The sequence below is a fragment of the Lynx rufus genome, unplaced genomic scaffold (genome assembly GCF_022079265.1).
Source record: "Lynx rufus isolate CCGP_SWC_20201006 ecotype Redwood Valley unplaced genomic scaffold, mLynRuf1.p SCAF_17, whole genome shotgun sequence".
Taxonomy (NCBI): Eukaryota; Metazoa; Chordata; class Mammalia; order Carnivora; family Felidae; genus Lynx; species Lynx rufus.
This window is the reverse complement of record NW_025814831.1, coordinates 32555944-32562504: the sequence shown is the minus strand read 5'-3', so window position 1 is coordinate 32562504 and position 6561 is coordinate 32555944. Positions and strand designations below refer to the sequence as shown.

At 42.7% G+C, this 6561-nt stretch overlaps 1 long non-coding RNA gene across 1 annotated transcript; it reads right to left on the bottom strand.

The window, feature by feature from the left end:
• Positions 1-573: 573 nt before the first annotated feature.
• Positions 574-5769, bottom strand: LOC124512318 (uncharacterized). Its single transcript, XR_006962101.1, has 3 exons — positions 5581-5769; positions 2429-2852; positions 574-2060 (listed from the first exon to the last, which is right to left on the bottom strand). It is a non-coding gene; the product is annotated as an uncharacterized LOC124512318 (long non-coding RNA).
• Positions 5770-6561: the final 792 nt, after the last annotated feature.

Genomic DNA, 6561 nt, shown 5'->3' with positions numbered 1-6561 from the left:
ATATGACTTCGGCTCAGGTCATGATCTCACAGTCCGTGAGTTCGAGCCCCGCGTCGGGCTCTGTGCTGACAGCTCAGGGCCTGGAGCCTGCTTCGGATTCTGTGTCTCCCTCTCTCTCTGCCCCTCCCCTGCTCATGCTCTGTCTCTCTCTCCCTCTCTTAAAAGTAAATAAACATAAAAAAAATTTTTTTAAGTAAAACTAAACTTTGCATTTTAATTTTGAGTCTAATTACTTTATTCAATTATTTTAATAACAATAGCCTAGCAATAACAAGAACTACCAATGGGCTAGGCATTTGTCTAAGTTTTTTATGCATATTAGCTCATTTAATCCTCAATATTTCTAAAAGCTAGATACTATCATATCAGTTCTACAGATGAGGAAACTGAGACCTAAGGTAGAATTTCTTAGTCTTTCTAGGAAAACAATCTTCTAATCTGAAAATGAAAATTTTACTATTTACCAATATTTATACTAATTGCTTCATTTTATTTCCTTATTGTATTGGCTAAAACTTACAAAACAATACTGAATAAAAGAAGAAATAATAGGCATTTTTCTTCTTCCTGATTTTAATAGAACTGATATAAACAGAAATTACAAGTAAACCCAAATGTACACTAGAAATATGATAAAGAATTATTTACAAATAATGATATAATAGTAATAACATTATAATTATTATTATGGAACAAAAAAAATAAAGGGCTTTATATGTACAAATATCTCCCATCCTTAAAGAAACTCTTGCTCAATCCCACACCCTGTTAGGATTTCTTCCTCTGTACGTAACAGAGTGCCCGCCCCACAGCAGTTTAAACTACAAGAAGTCCAAAAGAAAGTGATCTCAGGGCAATTTAGCAGCTCAGCAAGGTCATCAAGAAGGCAAGACCTTTCTGTCATTTCTGTCCAACTGTCCGTGACACGTTTGACTTTCCTCATCATGTCTGTAACTTCCGGAGCATGAGATGGTAGCAAACGTCCACAGTTGGTAAGAGGGTTTAATTCAGGACTACCTGTTCCATTTTGTTAGAGGCGAGGAAGTTGTCACATTGAGTGTCAGGGATGAACTAGGCCTCACGGGAGCTTCTGCAGTAACAAGGATGCTATTGTGGGCTTTTCTGGGTCACTGCCCTTGGACACTAGTTACAGTCTCTGACATTCAGAGGCTAGGTCCAGATGGGAAAGAAGGTGTTTCTATTACGATGAAGAGTGAAAGGGAAGGAAATCCTGCCATTTGCCACAACATAGAGGAACCTGGAGGGCATTATGCTAAGTGAAATAAGCCAGACACAAAGGCAGATACTGTATGGTCTCACTTACGTGTAGAATCTGAAAGAGTTGGACTCACAGAACCAGGCAGTAGAACAGCGGTTGCCGCGGGCTTGGGAGATACAGGGAAATGTTGGCTAAAGAGAACAAACTCAGTTATGAGAAGAATATATTGGGGGGACCTAAGGTACAGCAGGGTGACTACAGTAAATAAAACTATATTGTATGCTTGAAATCTGCCGAGAGTAGATCTTAAGTGTTCTCGCCACTGAAAAATGTATACATATATGAAGTCATCACATTGTACACCTTCAAAAAAATCACACTGTACAACCTAAACTTATACAACTTCCGTTTGCCATTTCCACCTCAATAAAGCTAGCCAAAAACATTTTTTTTTTAATTAAAAGAGCACAGTGGAGATGCCCGAAAAAGGCTGAGGCTCTAAGGGGACTCCCCAGAGGAAAGGTTGAAGGAAATGACCTAGACAAAGTGACAGCGAGTGACGCGAGCGGAGGCAGTGCTGCTGGGCAGTGATCATGGAGGCGGGCGAGGGCGACCAAAGGGAAAGGCAGTGACACTGGACTCGGGAGTTACGGCACCTGAGTGAGGCGCAGTCCAGCTGCCACAAAATCACCTTCACGGCGCGGGGGAGGGCGATGACTTGTCCGTTCGTCCACTGATGGCCCAACTGTTTACCGCAAGCCAACTATACCCGGCAGCGATCCACGTGAAGACTAACCACCGGTCAACAGGACAGGTTTCCTTCTTTCCGTGAGCTTCCCTCCTGCCAGAGCGGAGGAGATAAGCAACAAGCGAAATAGGGCGTGTTTTTATAAAACTTCAGAGGAAGACAGGCGGTATGAAGACAACTCAAGCCCGGGGAAAGGCCGGAGAGTGGCTGTGGGCGGGGGGGGGGGGGGCGTGCCTGTAGCAATTTAGGTGGACTCCTCAGGGCAGGGCTCTCGGAAGAGCAGGGACTTCAAATCAGTGACCCAGAGAGGCTGGTGTGGGTTGGAGGAATGAGGACAGGCCACCCAGGCCAGAGCCCAGTCAGTGATGGGGGAAAGGGGGCACGAGGTGGCGCGGGAAGCCAGGCAGCCCGGAGTCCCTGGGGCCTTCAGCTTGGTCTCATCTTCTCCAAAGACCTCCTACCTGAGATACCCTGCCATTCTTCATGGTGGGGTGAGTACTCCTCTTCCCAAAGCAGGGCTGTTTCCCTTCGCGGGGCTCTCTTGCCCACCTGCAAGGTACTTTGTCTAGTGCATGGTTGTTTGCAGACAGTTGAGAAGTCAACAGAGCTAAAAATAACAGTCTGGGCTGGAGCACGGTGATTAATCTGCTAAATTCTGCAGAGAGCCAGGAGCAGCAGGGAGACAGGCAGAACAGGCCGCAAGCACCCTGGGCAGTCTCTTCCCGGAGAAATCATCACAAAACTTCTGGTCCTGATCTATTGATTATTCGCTCACCAGTGAGAAATGCACTTCTTGATGTAAAGAAAAACAGCTCTTGGAAGGTTTGCTCCTTCTGAAGATGGCGAACAGCACCAGCTGTTGTAATAGCATCTTCCTCTGTGACGCTGATTAAAAGAGAGAGAGAAGAAAAACAATGATATTTACCTAATTATGAGAGCAATATTTATGGTTGGGGAATTACACATGCAGAAAAGTATGAGGAAAAATCACCTAAGTATCACCACCTAGAGAGAACTATTATTAAGGTTTCTAATTTTATGTAACTGTACAGTTAATATATATTTGGATATACCTGAGATCATTTGGGAGCTACAGTTTTGTATCCTAATTTTAAATTTGGCATTACTTAGCAATCGCTTTCCCACTGACAGTATCTTTTATAATTTCCCAAACTGGGCTCCAGGCTCCAGCCATACCAAGGGAAATAAGGCAGAGAGAGAGAGAGAGAGAGAGAGAGGTTGGGGTGGGCAAAAGCCAAAAATATGTCCCATGTGGTTGTTTTCTGAGGTAACACCATGGTGTTAAGCCTTGGCAGTTTCCTGGCTTTCCTCCCCAGTTCGTAAGAGGATGTCATACAAAGAGAACAGGAGAGACTCAGAGACCCAGGGACTGGTTTTTAGAGCAGATGATTTTATTGGGCGTATAGTGGTCAGACTTCTTGCAATGCCTGGTAGATGCATTGCTGAGGACCATGCGCAGACACACGCACACAAATGGCATGTAAACAAAATTTTGACCACCTGTATCATGGCACACATCCTGACTTTTGCCCTGCTAAGCGGGCCTTTCTAACCAGGGAAGCTGGCTGATTTTTAGTCTTAAGACGTAAGGAGAGCTGTCTTCAGTGAAGATACTATCGGAGATGAACTGTTGTCTGCCTGACTCGGAACCACAACTCCAACTGCCTCCTCATTTTTGGCCCACGTGAGCTTCTTAATGGTATTTGTAACGAGTTCGGCCTATGGAACATTTTAATCAGCTTTTGCATTCTTACAATTTTGGTGTCTTTGCTGTAGTTTTCATTGCTACTGTTGGCCAGGCTAAAGCAGGAGCCAAGCATAAACCCAACTCACTTCTTGACCGGCCCTGTCACAGTATATATGTAACTTTATTGTCCTTTCTTACTTATCAGAGTGCAGAGGGTCACGTGATGAACCATTGTCACTTGAGGAACAGGCACTGTTGGCTGCCTGTCCAATAGTCATTTCCTCCTTTTGCAGCCTTGACCACGGTAAGAAAGAGCTAAAAAAGCACTGAAAAGGTAGGAATAAAAAGGCTGAATAAATATAAACTGTGACTGGTCTAAGCCAATCATGGGAATCTTAAACCTCTTTGCCAGATAATCACTTTTCAGCCTGCCTTGCTGTTTGACATAGCCGTGTGATCCAGCTCCCATGATGGGCAGAGGAAAAAAATCTGGAAAATATTTCCTTCCTGATGAATAGGATCCTTTGCCCCCCTTTTCTCCTCTTTGAATGTAGTAGGAAGACCTCATGCCTAGAGCTGAGGGAGGCAGCCTAGCCATCTGGTGACGGTGAGGTGACAGCATGAGGGTGAAAAGCTACCGTGCTCAGGACGCCTATGCTGAAGGGTACAAAGGAACTGGATCCTTGATGACATTTTTGAGTTAGCAGTCAACTCTGGAATTGCCCACTTGGGGAATCTTTCTCAAGAAACAAGAAAGTTCCTTCCAGTTTAAGGCACTCTTTCTTGCAGGTGAACCTATCCTAATTGATACATGCCAATGGTGGCCAATGCATGAGAGGCTCAACTTTTCTGAAAGGCGGTGTTGATATTGTAGTAGCTGCGAAACTACAAACTAACAAATCCAATGTCAGGAGCTGACCAGGTGGGTGAATAGGATGCATTTTTCTTTCAACTGGTAGAAGCCGATCTTTCCAGAAGATGGACAGATTAAGATGAAGGAGTGGGCAAAAAGGAATCATCCAGAATCTATATTCCACAATCCTTGAGTACAGTTAAGGTGGCATACTTTTTAGCTGTGTTTTCTGTTGAGCCTAAAAACATATGTTTTTGACAACATTTAACAGACGGAAGTTAACCTATATGGTCTAAGAACAGGGAGTCAGACTCACAAATGGAGACCTCTCAAAGAGCTTGGGACAGGCGCTAAGGAACGACATGGGGTTTAACTTGAGCATGCGTTCATCCCAGAGCAGATGGCACAAAATAATGTGTATTCAGGATCAAAGGAAATTAGAAATGCCTCTTAATTTCAGCTCTCTTACAACCATACATTTTAGTTTCTATTAATTTTTAGTGAGTGGTTATTCATTTTGCAAATTTATTCACTGACAGTTTTATTTTATTTTTATTTTTTTTAAATTTTTTTTTTCAACGTTTATTTATTTTTGGGACAGAGAGAGACAGAGCATGAACAGGGGAGGGGCAAAGAGAGAGGGAGACACAGAATCGGAAACAGGCTCCAGGCTCTGAGCCATCAGCCCAGAGCCCGACGCGGGGCTCAAACTCACGGACCGCGAGATCGTGACCTGGCTGAAGTCGGACGCTTAACCGACTGCGCCACCCAGGCGCCCCTCACTGACAGTTTTAAATGGCCATCTTCCACACAGCATCTAAAATACTGTTGGATCTATACAAAAACTGAATTATGGAATCTCTTCAGGAATATGGTGTTAAGGAAAGTTCCTGAACTTTGAAGTCAGACCAACAAGAATTCAAATTTTCTGCTATTAACTAGCTGTGACCTTGGACATATTACTTTACTTCTTGAGCCTCATTTCTTAAATGAGGATAATAATATGCATCACAAACGTCTATTGGGTGATTGAAGCAAAGAATTTAAAGTACAGGAGCACATGGGTGGCTCAGTCCGTTAGGCAGCCGACTATTGACTTCAGTTCAGTCATGACCTCACAGTTGGTGAGAGGGAGCGTCACATGGGGCTCTGTGCTGGCACCAGGGAGCCTGCTTGGGATTCTCTCTCTCTGCAAAAAAAAAAAAAAAAAAAAAAGAATGTAAAGTACAGAACATGCAGATGATAAGTAATAGCTTCTCTGTCAATTAGGGTCTAACAGGAAATAGATGGAATATGCAAATTAGGATGTTTTAACATTTTTTTTTCTTCCTTACAAATGGAGTTATTTCCAAAGGAGGGAAGTACCGAGGGGAACCACATCTAGGAAAAATTTCCAGGTTAAACAAACAGAGCTGCTGTCCAAATTTAATTTACAAAGCTGTTTATCACCTCATTGTTGTCTTATTGAAAACCAGGAAACAATCCAGATGTCTGAGTATGGTGAATTGATTACATCCGTACAGCTGAATACCATAAAACTACTAAAAATAACATTGTAAAAGTAAACATCTTGACACCAAATATATTAGTAATATAGTGCTAAGTGAAACAATAGTTTTTAAGATATTATAGAATCTATTTTGTGAAAATTACATTTCTATTATATTTATAATCTAAATTTATATCTAGATATAATTATTTAAAGCCAGACCCTTAAGATTCTTTGGGGATCTTTTATAACCTTCCAGCCTTTTTTCAGTCCTGAAAGTGGTAGAGAGTTGATTTCACATTTTTTAGGGGACTGGGGGGAGTCATCCTTGATTCACAATACTTGGTCAGTATTGTGTTTGGTAATAGGCCCTCTCAAGTATGTTTGAACCAGAGCTGTCTCTGAGTCTCTGTAACTTCTTTGGGGTGGGGCTCAGGGTCAAGATGGAAAAAATGCTGTCGTTTGCCTAGTGGATTTAGAAAGCACTCCCTTGCCAAGTGTTGCTTTTTTTTTTTTTTTTTTTTTTTTGGTTAATTACGTGCAG